The sequence below is a fragment of the Clytia hemisphaerica genome, unplaced genomic scaffold, assembly GCF_902728285.1.
Source record: "Clytia hemisphaerica strain Z4C2 unplaced genomic scaffold, Clytia hemisphaerica genome assembly, whole genome shotgun sequence".
Lineage (NCBI taxonomy): Eukaryota > Metazoa > Cnidaria > Hydrozoa > Leptothecata > Clytiidae > Clytia > Clytia hemisphaerica.
In genome coordinates, this window is record NW_027103850.1 from 994,987 (window position 1) to 1,009,373 (window position 14,387).

Consider the following 14,387-nt stretch of genomic DNA (forward strand, 5'->3'; position numbering starts at 1 on the left):
TTGTCTTTTTATGTTTGACTAAAATATATAACTATGTATGTACAACGTTCAAAAACTTTTCTGTTTTCTTTTATATTGAAAATAAAAATATACACCACATATATTTTGTCTTTTTATGTTTGACTAAAATATATAACTATGTATGTACAAGTTTCAAAAACTTTTCTGTTTTCTTTTATATTGAAAATTAAATAAAAATATACACGTTCTTATCTACACAGTGCCAAATAAAGTTGACATTTGACAAATTTGGGTCAAACTAAAGATAAAAGGGGAAGAGATATCTCGTTGGGCTGCTTCAGAATATTTCAACCTGAAAATTGTGCCAGCTCTTAAGAAAACTTAACTGATAGCCGGAAAAAAGATTTTAATAAAGTGTATACCTTAAAGGAAGAAATTTTGGCGGCAATTTAATTTGGCGGATGGCCGAAAAAGTTTTTTCAGAGGGAATTTAATTTGGCAGTTGCAGGATATTTCTGGCAAAAATTCGTTTGAGGCTCGAAAAAGCACGAATTTGGGAGATTAATTGAATTAATTCAAATCCGCCAAATTTTCTTCCCGCTAAAATTTCTTCCTTTGGTACATGTTTTTTTAAGCATACGTTTTTTGGAAAACAGGCTCCAAACATCCCACCCCTCATAAAATTATTAAAAATTATCCAAAAGTCATGAAACTTGGTAGGATGATGCATAATCCTGTAATGATTGTTTAATCATACATCCTTTGATGACGTCAGCTGTTTTTTATAAGAACCTTTGCAAAAAATACAAAAAAAATACCATAACTTCAAATCGTTATATCTCCTGATGTAGAAATGATTTTCTAATTCTGTTTTGATATTCTGAAAGTCAATCAAATTGACTGGCGACACTAACGGCATTCATTCAGATTCACATTCGTTCAGATTGCCAAAATTTTCACTTCCAAAAGGCAGTACAGTGCGCCAAAACTGTCATAATTAATTCTTTTCAAAACGGCGTTCCATTATGAAAATAGGACATCATCACAAAAACTATTTTTTTGGAAAGGTACCTTTGGTTGTTGTTTACTCACACCAAAAATTTCAGAATCGTACCTTAACCCTATTAACCCCAAGCTTTTTCAATTTTTGTAGCCCCAAGGGGGGGGCTAGAATTTACCACCCTCAATTACTTTTGATCTAAAAAAGCTGTAGCCTTTAAAAAAAAAAAGTTCTTATAAGGTAGGGTTCATCAGCAAGGCACGTTGTTCATCATACGTCCAGTTGTTTCAAAATCCTCCTGCACTCCATGGCGTTTAATTTAGTTCCAGTGATTTGTATATGCCTGAGAGACAAGGGCGGATCCCTTAGACACCATGTCTTAATCGCCAAGATGGTCTTGTTGTTTACCATTTCTATCGGAATCGTCACAGAAAAAACGTGCTTTTTCTCGCAATATTCCGCCAATTTCGGCCATGCAACATCTAGGCTTGCTTTAATAAGAATTAAAAACATTGTGACATTGCAATAATTGACAAGTGAAACTTTTGTGAATTTATAAAAGATCCCCCAGCGGTTTGTGTGGTGACGTGATTGGGCATTTTTTGTTGCGTTATGGCGTGGTTTCAAACTTTGGGACGAGATGCACGTTTTGAGCTATAGTATTATCCTGCTATTTTTTCATAATGAACCAATTTTGACAATTTTCGTGATCGTAAAATTCTTTAAAAAGTTTAATTTTAGTGAGAATTTATTTGGCGACTGATACAATTTTCAATTTTGACGAGAACTAATTTTGCCAGAATTAGTTCCCTCAAGATAAGAGAGTAATAATAATGGAAATTGGGATAGAAATAAAAATTACTTTTTGCATATAAAGACAGCTTATGAGAACTATTTATGTTTTCTCTGGCAATAAACGACTCTTCTTCATCGTCCTAAGAAATAAAAAATAATTGTTTTTTAGCTTTTTCTCAATCATGGAAAAAACTGTTCTCTTCAAACTTACACCAACTATCTTAGTTGATTTCAAATGAAGATTACATCCATTACTGAACAGTACTTGACAGTTAGAACTTAATGAACACAGTCAAAAATTGCGTGACATTTTTTGAAAGTCTCAAAATGTCAATTTTTAAAAATTTTGGAATAAAATTCTAAATAATGGTTGTTTGGGCTTGAAATTTAAAACAGATCCTCAAAACAATGTAACTTAACCATGCGTAAATTTATTTTGAATTTGGTGTGGTAGTTTTGAGGTTACCTTCAATTTTAATGGACTCCCTTTAGAACACCATAGAACATCGTAAACAGATGATTTGGTCGAAAAAGGTGCGCAAAATATTCAAGATTGAGTGAGATATTTGAGGTTACTTTTTGGTAATATTTCATCATATTTAGTAAGAGAATCTCTGTAAAATCATTCAGTTTAAAACATTTTTTCAACTTCAACACAAAATTTGATATTATATGTAATTAAAGAACAAAACAAGTGAAAATAATACTAAATTGTGATAAAATGAGGTTACCTTTTTACAATTTTGACGAAAAAGTAAGGTAAATTGGTTAAAAAGTTACAATTTAGACTCAAAATTTAAAAATCACCCTCAAAACTGAAGAACCATCACTAATCAATAATATCATTGCTAATTATGTTCTAAAAGTTGCATTATTGAGGTTACAGTTTTGTTGGAAATTTTCTCGAATTGAAAGAGGGACTGAAATAAAGCGCAAAAAAAGTAACACAGAACACTTTTCAGCAAAACCAATCAAAATGTGAACATACGTAAAATCCAAATACAACAGAACGAAAACAATATAGTCAAACAATATTACTCAGTAAATTCATAATGTTCTACAAAGGCAATGATTTGGCAAAGCTCTACATTTGTTATAATCGCCAAGTCTTTATTGTTATTTTCAAAGTCAACAAATGGATAAACTACGCTAGCCTTGGAAATTAGGGAAATTTTGTTGGTTGCTTGATAATAATCTGCAGAACGTTTGCTTGAATGCTTCTCCAAATAGTGTCCCTCGAAATACTCTTCTCCTTGAGGGATGGAGTGCCCATAGTCATCAGTAGTCACATCATTGCTGGACATCTCGTCACTTGATATTAGAACAAACCAAACTGTGTCAGATGAGTTGTCACTGGCAGCAATAGCACAAACGGTTCCCGGGGTGATGAAGTCACTTGTGACTCGTACCTTTTCATTTTGAATGAGAGCACCATATGATCGCAGTGAGGTGTGATTAAGATCGCCAACTACCATTTCATACTCCTTGAAAAGAGAGCAGGAGCCATAACTTTCCTCACACTCAGAGCAAATACAGATCCTTTCAGCTGCTAGAATCTTTGGGTTATTTGGTCTGAAGACCATTACTTGGAACTTACTGGAACCTTCTATGGACGAAAAGTTCTTTAACCTGCATATGTTCCTCAACCTTTCAGCCTGATCAGTAATTTCATCAATGACATATCGTGGACTTTCCTTCTCTTCAAATTTGTTTTGCAAAAATGAAACAATATCACCAGCATTGATGAACAGAGATCCGTTAGCAACTTCTCTGCGAACGGATGCTTTTGCAACGCCCTAAACATGATCGACTTCTCCTTTGCCATGTTCTGCAATCCCATAAACTCTTACAATTGTTGTATCGAGTCGTTTTGCAAGATCCTGAATCAACCGAAAGCGGGTCACGGATTTGTACTGTGCAGTACAATTATCTGATTCAATGATGATTGGTCTATCTTTAAATTCCACTGGAATGTTTTCAATCATTTTTTCGATGCAGACCTGTGCAAATGCCTGATCATGTTTTCGGTCATTCGAAATAAACGGATGATAGGACTTGCACATCGGCGTTTTTAAGATGCCAGAATGAACAGTTACCTGGGTATGTGACCAATGCAAACTTTCTGGTTCATACTTGACAGGAGTCTTGAGGTTCTCAGAATAATCCACGTCCAAATGGTTATTGTCAGCAGTTAGTCCTTAATTTGTAGCTTAGAGTTTTATATACCTGATTGCTTTTAAATCTAACGGATCTCGGAGTTGAAGGAGTTGCCTGTTGAACATCATTTGCTGTCTGTTGAGAGAAAGAAAAATCTTATTAAGAGACTATTTTTAGGAAATTAACTAAAAAGCTATACTTAGTACTTCATCAAAATCTAACAGAAAATTGTTAAAGGTTTGGAACTGGCCTAGAATAACTTCACTTTGATTCACATAAAATAATACACTTCATTATTCTATTATCAGAATCCCAGAAATAGGAATCTAATATACTGTTAAGTTGCAAACTGATAATAGATTTACAAACTTGATCAAGGTCTTCTTGTAACTCTGCTGTTGTTTCTGGATCTGCACTAATGTCAAGGTGGCTTGAATAACGCGTCATATAAGAAAGAAATTGTGCTAAGATCTAAACTCAATTACTACATTATGCTCAAAACTATATTTTTGCCTATTTTTAAACAATTTTAAGCATTTAAATTTCAAAGATCTTAAAATTCATACCTGATTATTGGAACCATTGTTGGCAATTCTTCGAGTGAGTCGTCAATCATTTGCTCAGGCCTTGGCTTAACTTGTTTGCTTCCTGACTTGTTTTGGACCTTTTGCGTGTCTGTTTTTTCATGTCTCTTGAGAAACCACAATGACCTGAACTTTTTTGAGTAGATATGGCAAAGCGGTTCTTTCTTTGCGATGCATTTTAATTTATGGCGTTGAAAGTTGTCTTTCCTGGCAAATACTTTGTTGCACTTGCCACATATTAATTCCTTCTCTTCCTTGTGAGTCTTTTTGTGCCTGCTTACGCTTTTCTTATGCTTTAAAACTTTCTGACAAACTGGACAGGTCCAACTGAAATGATTTGTTTCCATTTAATTTACTAGTTAATGTTTTATTGTCTAAAGAATAAAAAAAGATAACCTCATTAATATCACTTGCTGTCAAGAAATCTCCAAGTTGTACTGAATTAAAACTTCCTCAAGCTCTTTTTATTTATCAAAAAAAGAAGTCATTACACTGCTTTGCCCACATGTGCCCACATTTGCCCAATGTTGCAACATTGCAACGTTGCACATGTTTCAATATTGCAATGTTGCAGTAAATAAAAAGGAAAATTTAACAAGGTAGCCTCAAAAGTATCACACTTGTGAAACATGTTGGGAAAATATAATTATGATTATTAATTACAGTATTGTGAATGATAAAAAAAATTTGCCATGTGATTAATCTTGGGTAAATCGATCCCAAACATTAGCGTTTCACATAAGTTTCAGTCCAAAGAACCGGTAACCTCAAAAATATAACCAAAATCCTGAAACACAGAACACTGGAATTTTGAAATAGTTTACCATTTTATTTTATAGAAAAAAGTGAGTTTTTTCCATTCAAACGCTACTTCCTTATAATCACTACTTATATCTGGCCCTTTTTTAATGTTTCAGGGTATCTAGAATTTCATTTAAAAGCCCATTTTTCAGAGGTAATAAAAGTAACCTCAATATGCCACTCAATTTATCACATAATTGAACAAAATCTTTTTCAATTATATTTCTGTAATGTCTACAGTTTTGCATTCACAAATAAAATTTCAGTGAAACTTGGTAACCTCATAAGGCCCCAAAAGAGTGAATTAAAAAAAATAAAAAGCATCACCGGATAGAAAAATGTATACCTGGCCCTCAAAAATAATTTGAATGATTTTCACTTATCGGACATTGAGATATAGGCCTGCAAATAAGGTAACCTCAATCTGGTAACCTCAATTTAACCACAGTACAAATTCAAGTGTAACTAAGGGTAGTGGAAACCTCAAAATTTCGTGTTTTTTCCAATTTGATGAAAAATTACTATGTATTAAACTAACCAAATTCTACAAAAGTAACCTCATTTTCTCAACATTTATGGCAGCAAACATGACAGTATGTGTAAATGTCACAAAATCAAGATGAACAATGGCATGCGTTCTTTGATTTTGATATACACCTTTCACAACTTAAACGAAATAGAAAAACATTTAAAAATATAATAAAGATGTGGTGTCATTTGATATACACGGAATAAACCTAATAAAGTTAAAGGTTGTTCCATTGCAAAAAAATCGATTGCATCACATCTCGTCGTTTTTTAATTATTCTAAAGTCCTGTCATATAATGAGTTTTGATGATTTAATTTTATATGAAATACTTACGTCGGATGTCCCTCTTGTTGATTTCAGTACTTGCGGATGATTTTATCTGGTGAAGAGTTAAGTTTAAACCATTTAATTTGAAATTGATGAAAAATAGTTTAAATGACAAATTGCCCTGTAAAGAATTTTCAAAGATATTTACTTTCGCGAGAAAGGTTTGAGTCGCTAAAACTTGTACGCCAAAAGTATTTTAAACAAAGTATTTTATGTAAGTATGCTTGAAAAAGTGTGATTTGACAGGAAGTCAAATTAATTGTTATGAGTACCTTTGATAGAAGCATTCTGTGATAGGGATATCCTGGAGTAACCATACGGTCGGCCTCTAACTGACTGAAATCTTTGGTTGATTTGTAGAAAAGACAGAGAAGAACATTGCAAACTACCTCTAGGTAGAATTCAGATACTGTTGTTCTCAATGGTAATCCAAAGGTTGTGTTGCTCATTTCTTTGGAGACAATAAGCGCGATTTCATAACGCTCTTTTAAAGATATCAAATAATCATCTTCGGAACAAGTAAATACACTATCCATCGACTCTCTTGAAAATGTACGATACAGTACGACCATGTCATGCTGGTTTAGTAAGTTCGGCGATCGGAATATTTCTTCTAATTCTTTTTTGTATGATGCGGATTTCAGATACGCCTCTAGGTCGCACGGAAGGTTAACTTGTTCATCTTCGTCATCTTTTCCACCGTTTACACCATTGTCCTTTTCCCCATCGTCACTAGAGCTGGAAGATTCCGAGACTTCGTTCAACGAAACACGAGCTTCAACTGCCTCGAATACTTTGTCATAGGTATTAGTGGACTGAAATTCCTTGGGATGTCGATCAATCTGAATGTGATCAAATCTTTCGCGTTTATTGATATCCTTTGTTACTAAGTTTGCTCTCGATGGAAGATAAATTTCTGCATTGATACACGTAGACATGACCCAGTATCTTAGGAGGGTAGCGTTATCATCCAATGCCGTAAAAGTTGTCCTCTGGATCAAATTATATGCATTCATGCAAGCAAACAATCCACAATTGACTGCGTCTTTCTGTTTTGGTAAGTCAATGGGCTGATAAAGATTCCACTCAGGAAAGAAAAAATGCTCTTTTCGGTTGGCATGTATAAGGCTCAAAATAAATAAGGTGGACTGGAAGGGTTCATCGTTGTCATCAAATAGAGAATTTAAATGTACAATGATCTGTTTCTTAGGATAAATTCCAACTGTCGACCAGTGCCCCGGATTTCCAGGTGTGTGGTGCAGTAAGATAATCAGGTTGTACATTGAAATCCCGTCCTTCTCCAGGACTTGAAATTCCACATTTTGACGTCCTTTGTTGGCATAGGTCATGACGTCGGGCGAAAGGACTTTGATGCGCGGATATTTGCTAGCCACGGCTGTTGCGAATGTTAAAATCACATCGACTGATATCAAATTGTTTCCTGAGCATGATAACAATGCATTTCGAGGGACCACATTTGACGATGTGAGGTTACCAAACAAAACCTTTTCAGCCAAATACAATTCTTCTTCCCCTAACTTCCAAGGATACTGAACATTTGAAGGAACTGACGATTTTCCAATACACGACTGCTTAATGTAAACGGCAAAATAGAGCGTTCGTTCAAAATCTTCGTTTTTTAGCCGCTTGTCAGTGGTAAATCGTTTTACCTTAGCATCATCAAACCAAACTGCTTTGTCTTTGGTATGGTCGAACAGGGTGGCTGTAAAATGGTTGGTTAAGATACTTTCCCCACCACCATAGTTCACTGCAGACACAAGGCAATATTTTGAATCGTTTTGAAACGTTGGAGAGAAGTGATTTAGGTCAATCTCTCGCTCTATTAAAACCTTCGTTTTGACGAGCTTAGGGGCATCTTTTTCGTAATACATACTTTCCATCCGTAGCACAAGGTAATTTGGGGAATCAAGATTAACAACAAAATTACGAATCTTGCTTGGCGTACACGAGCATCTCTCTTTAATATTGTCCTGACTCACATTAGCCCAGCCAGCCATGTTGAACCACAGCAAATCGGTCATTTTGATTGCAGAATCAAAACCTGAAATCTCGGGTATCTGCAGGTCCAGGCTTGTCTCGAATGATTGCATGTCTAGCCTGAAAACTTGGTTGAAGGTTTGGCAAATTGGAGCGATCATGGATCGAATTTTTAATTCAAGTCCCAATGGTAGCTGTTCAATCAAATTTTAAGCCAAGTCGAGAACACCCTGATGCTTGTTTTGATCCACCCTAATTCCTAAACTGTGACTGACATTCTGGTACTCTTTAAGCAAATTGATTGCCGGAGTTTTCTTTGACGGTGATGTTCTAATCTTCTCTTGGATAGCTAGAAGACTCTTGTCGAGAGACCCACTAATACAACTTACAGTGGATCCAAAAAGGCAATGAACCAGTGAGGAAAACCAGCAGTTGAGTCTGTTGTTGACTATGCCGATTTTACTTTCAACAAAGATGCTTTCAGCATCTACTAACTGTTTCGTCAGAAACTTGTGATTTTCAAAAGACTTCTGTTGCTCTTGAGTTAAAACACTGAAAATCAGATCATAACCTTTGTCATTCAGGACGGGATCTTTCTTTAATTGATAATGGAAAAAGTTGGCGATTCCAAACGTCATACTTTTGAAGCACCTGTAGCACAAGAAATCGACATGTTTCAAAAACTTGAGGTCGAATTCAAGGCAATGTTCATGAAACCACTTGTCACACCTTTCGCATACCACCATATTCTCTCCACGGATATCCATTGAACAGCAGCCTTGAACAGAACTTTCATTGAATTTGTTTTTTTTGATCCTCTGTCGAAGTAATCCTTTTCTTTGAAATATTTGAGCTACTTTTCTTCCCTTCTCTTTGTTGTTGAACTTCATTTTCTTCCTCTTCTTCTTTTTTTTCTTTTCCGGCTAACGACGCATCATCTTCACTAGCTTTATCTGAAGAATCATTTTCGGGTGTAGAACATTGGAACTTAGCTTTTTTACTAGGTCGGAGATATTGGTTACCTTTCTTTTTCTTTCGCTTCCTGCACCAAGTCTCGGTTTCTGCTGGAGTGACATGATTTTCTTACAAGTCATCATTCAAAATCTTGATCAACTGTTTTTCCCCTTGTTTTGCATCTTCCCTGCATCCCTCCATAACACCATTCAAATACTCGACGGAAAGCTCCTGCAGGTTTTGATGGTAACTTTCAATGAACGGTATAATCGGCAAAGACGTATCAATCTCCGTTTTGATGTATTTAAAAAAGTTTTCGACGGTTGCATTAGTAGAATTTTCATCATTTATTGTTCGACCCTTGGTGCTTTCCAACTCAATTCCTTTGTCAACATATATACGTGTCCAAATTGGTGTGATGTTCAGAAGATACTTACGAAAGTACGCGTAAAACGAAGGGGAATAATATGGGTTGTCTTCGAGATCCTCATCAGTTGTTGCAAAATCTTCTTTTGCTTTATTCATTTTTGCATCCCAATAAACTATCCATTTATTTTGTTTCTTCTTCTTGTTGTCATTCTTCTTCTTGCTTTTGCTTTTTGGTTAATCTTCTTCATCATCTGTTTCATCCCAATCTTCTTCTTCAGTATTTGCAGCACTGTCCACTTCTTCATGATTCTCATCCTCCTCCTCCTCAAACAATTGATGATCATCGAACTCATTCGCGTAGTTTTCAAGTGTGCGGACATCTTGTCTGAGTTTACTGTTGGTGAACCTCGAAGTTATAATTGTCTCAAACAAAATCACAATATTGGTCAACTCTTCCAAACTGATACAAACGATCATACGTCCTATGCAAATCTCTAATGGATGGACACTTTATGATAGTAGCCCTTTTTACTTGTTTTAACAAGTGACCACTGCAGGAAAAAATGTCCGTCAATATCTTAGACACCAATTTGAGTTGCTCGACAGAAGACGTCAACAAATCAAACACCCGATTGACGTAGTCAAGGATTGACTCCCCATTGAACTCCCGTAACACTGCACCTTGTAGAACTTTACTATTGTCGGTGATGATTAATTTGGGTTGGCAGCATTCGTCGAACAGCTTTCTTTCTTTTTCTCTCAGTGTCATTAACGAAATTCTTACAGATTCTGTTGAATGACTGGAGGTTAGATAATTCATTGAGGGGAAAGCCACTGTTTTTCCAAAAGGGTGTCTCATCACCAGTGCGTACACTGTAAAAAATAATTTTCTAAAAAGTAGATAAAAATTCCTAATACTAGATAAATTATCCCACTTTCAAGATAAATTTTCTATTCCGATGGGTAAGAAATTTTATCTTGATTTGAGATGGCATAGATTTTTTATCTAGAAGATTTTTCTTGTTTTAAGATTAAAACCAAGTGCACATTTCAACCCAAATAATCTTGTTTTAAGATGATATTTTTCTCAAAACAGGATAATATTATTAGATATTTTTTCTTGTCATTTCTTGTTTTTAGATATTTTCACAATAGAGATTTTTCTTGATTTAAGTTGTTGTATATGGGAATTACCCAGTTGACACATTGTAAAGACAGAAATGGGTACCGACAGAAATGCGTGGTTTTCAATAAAATTAAGTCTGTATAATTTGAACCAAAAGGCTGGTATTTCATCTTTTCTCCGTGATTAAAAAGCCGCAAAAATCTCAAGTTCGGCAGCGAATTTGAGATTTTTGGATCCTATCATCAACAAAAATAAAGTAGGCCTGTTGAAAGCCTTTCATATATACATCTTTAAGAGTAATAACAATTAACGAAAATATTAACATGTATACACCTTTATTTATCTGTACGCAAATATTCCATTCAAAAACAATTTCAAGTTAAAATCCTTAGTGTATGCGAGACTTTGCTCGATGAAGGTATGGTTAAATTTAAGGTACAATAGAACTACAAAAAAGAAACCCAATTATATGGTCATTCGATTGCACTGAAAAAAAGTTTGAAAAGTACGAAAACGAACTGTATCTAAATTATTAACAAAAAATAAGCTCTACAAAAGTTCTAAAAATTCGATAGTAGTTATAAAATAAACCACAAAATGAAATACAGCCCTGTCTCACAGCCCCGGTGGAACTTTTTTCCTCATTGGGGATAAGAATTTCAGTGCGAATAGTTTATTTCGAATGGGGAAGGAATCAAAGTCAATTTCCCAGCAGTGGGACCGAAATTTCAGGTTTTTTTCCTACCGGCACGAAATTTTTGTCAAATTTTCCAGTTGGGCGGGGGTCCCAGCGGCTCTGTGACATAGAGGTGTCGAAATCGCTGGGTAGAAATTCTGAAGTCCTTTTACTGCATTGTTAAAGCTTTCGTAATGAGAATCATTACAACAAGTGTCTTTGAAGACGATCCGGTGCTAGATTGCCATGCATACAGGTAATCAGCTCTGTCTGTTGGATAGTATTCGAGGAGCAAGTAAAGCAAAACCGAGTGGAAGCGGCTCCACCGTCAAAATCTTGCTACCGTACACGATAAACGATTTCCATGTCCTAACTTCTACCATTAGTCTTGGCATCTCAGGCAAACAGTTCTTTCTTTCTTGCGTTCGGTCTATCAGTCTCCTGTAGAAAAGGAAATTAGAATATATTAGACTTCACAAGCCAACATAGCTCAAAGATAAGTAATTGCTTCTTTCCACCTACGTTTGCTAAATGACTCTGAAGAGATTTTGTAATTGGAGTAATGAAGACGCAAATATTGAAGGTGCTGGGTAAACAATTACAAAAATTTTCTTACCTTTTGAAGACGACTTGTAGAGATGTAGACATGTAGATGACGTTTCTCTTCCGGGTTTGCACTTCACTTTTCCTGAAAAAAAAATACGAAGAGCTTTGATTTAAATATAAGTGGCTTGTACCAGAAAAAAAGTCCAAAATAGTATTCAAGGTTTTTACGCAGAAGCAAACGGGCTGCTCCATTAAGGTAGCCCAGTAGTCTACACAATTTAGGTAGCACATGAATGCAAATTGTTTCCACACTAACTTGCCAAATGTTACAGTAATATTTCTAAGGTTTATTGTAGAAGCAAACGGGCCTCTCCATTAAGGTAGCCCGGTAGCCTGCACAATTTAGGTAGCACATGACTACAAATTGTTTTCACACTAACTTGCCAAATGTTACAGTAATCTTTCTAAGGTTTTGTAGAAGCAAACGGGCCTTTCCATTAAGGTAGCCCGGTAGTCTGCACAATTTAGGTAGCAAATGACTACAAATTGTTTCCACACTGACTTGCCAATGTGTGCCAATGTTACTGTTATCTTTCTAAGGTTTTGTAGAAACAAATGGGCTGCTCCATTAAGGTAGCCCGGTAGTCTGCACAATTTAGGTAGCACATGACTACAAATTGTTTCCACACTGACTTGCCAATGCGTGCCAATGTTACTGTTATCTTTCTAAGGTTTTGTAGAAACAAACGGGCTGCTCCATTAAGGTAGCCCGGTAGTCTGCACAATTTAGGTAGCACATGACTACAAATTGTTTCCACACTGACTTGCCGATGTTCCTGTTATCTTTCTAAGGTTTTGTAGAAACAAACGGGCTGCTCCATTAAGGTAGCCTGGTAGTCTGCACAATTTAGGTAGCACATGACTACAAATTGTTTCCACACTGACTTGCCAATTTTACAGTTATCTTTCTAAGGTTTTGTAGAAGCAAACGGGCCTCTCCATTAAGGTAGCCCAGTAGTCTACACAATTTAGGTAGCACATGAATGCAAATTGTTTCCACACTAACTTGCCAAATGTTACAGTAATATTTCTAAGGTTTATTGTAGAAGCAAACGGGCCTCTCCATTAAGGTAGCCCGGTAGCCTGCACAATTTAGGTAGCACATGACTACAAATTGTTTTCACACTAACTTGCCAAATGTTACAGTAATCTTTCTAAGGTTTTGTAGAAGCAAACGGGCCTTTCCATTAAGGTAGCCCGGTAGTCTGCACAATTTAGGTAGCAAATGACTACAAATTATTTCCACACTGACTTGCCAATTTTACAGTTATCTTTCTAAGGTTTTGTAGAAGCAAACGGGCCTCTCCATTAAGGTAGCCCGGTAGTCTGCACAATTTAGGTAGCACATGACTACAAATTGTTTCCACACTGACTTGCCAATTTTACTGTTATCTTTCTAAGGTTTTGTAGAAGCAAACGGGCCTCTCCATTAAGGTAGCCCGGTAGTCTGCACAATTTAGGTAGCACATGACTACAAATTGTTTCCACACTGACTTGCCAATGTTACAGTTATTATCTTTCTAAGGTTTTGTAGAAGCAAACGGGCCTCTCCATTAAGGTAGCCCGGTAGTCTGCACAATTTAGGTAGCACATGACTACAAATTGTTTCTACACTGACTTGCCAATTTTACAGTTATCTTTCTAAGGTTTTGTAGAAGCAAACGGGCCTCTCCATTAAGGTAACCCGGTAGTCTGCACAATTTAGGTAGCACATGACTACAAATTGTTTCCACGCATTTATGAATTTAAAATTTATGCTTGGCCATACCATCTCATTCAATAATACTTATGTTACAAATTTCGCTAAAATATCCCAATATGTTTTTCATGCTCTTGTGATTATAAAGTGAAAAAGCGTCAAAACACATGTGTAGGTATGTTATATATTTCAATTTTGTAAAGTGAACAGATAAAAAATACTCATCTTTCATGGTTCGCGTCTTGTCTTTTCACTTCTCTCATCAAAAAGAATCTCTTCCATATAGTAAACTTCTCTTACAAAAATTTTCAAAAAATTGTTGAAAAAATAACGTAGCGAGTTTCTTTATTCAATAAACTCTATTGATAAAAAACAAAAGAAATTTAATGCTTAGTAAACCCTTTTCTTTCTCTGCGCACTTTCTACAAAAACATTAGAAAATTTATCTTATTTTAGGATAACCTGTACTTTTTTCAAAACTCGAAAATTTGAAACTTAATTTAAGAAATGTGATCTTAAAATCGGTTAAGTTTTCTTAAATTGAGATGATTATCTAGCTTAAGAAAATTATTTTTTACAGTGTATAAGAACAGCTTGTCAAACTCTTTAATTTTTTTTACGACTCTTCCGGTTGTGTCTAAGTAAATGATGTCTCGTTGGGCCAAATCATGGAATAGCCTCACGTGTTTCTCTTTTACAAATTTGAATTCGAAATCGGAGACCACAAAATGTTGAACAAAACCAAAGACTTTCCTGAAAGTCAGATTCAACTTTCGAGTTGCCGATTTATCTTCATCTATCAAT

At 35.4% G+C, this 14,387-nt stretch overlaps 1 long non-coding RNA gene across 1 annotated transcript; it reads right to left on the reverse strand.

Moving 5' to 3' along the window:
- Positions 1 to 10,743: 10,743 nt before the first annotated feature.
- LOC136807610 (uncharacterized) lies at positions 10,744 to 14,161 on the reverse strand. Its single transcript, XR_010846697.1, has 2 exons — positions 11,895 to 14,161; positions 10,744 to 11,719 (listed from the first exon to the last, which is right to left on the reverse strand). It is a non-coding gene; the product is annotated as an uncharacterized lncRNA (long non-coding RNA).
- Positions 14,162 to 14,387: the final 226 nt, after the last annotated feature.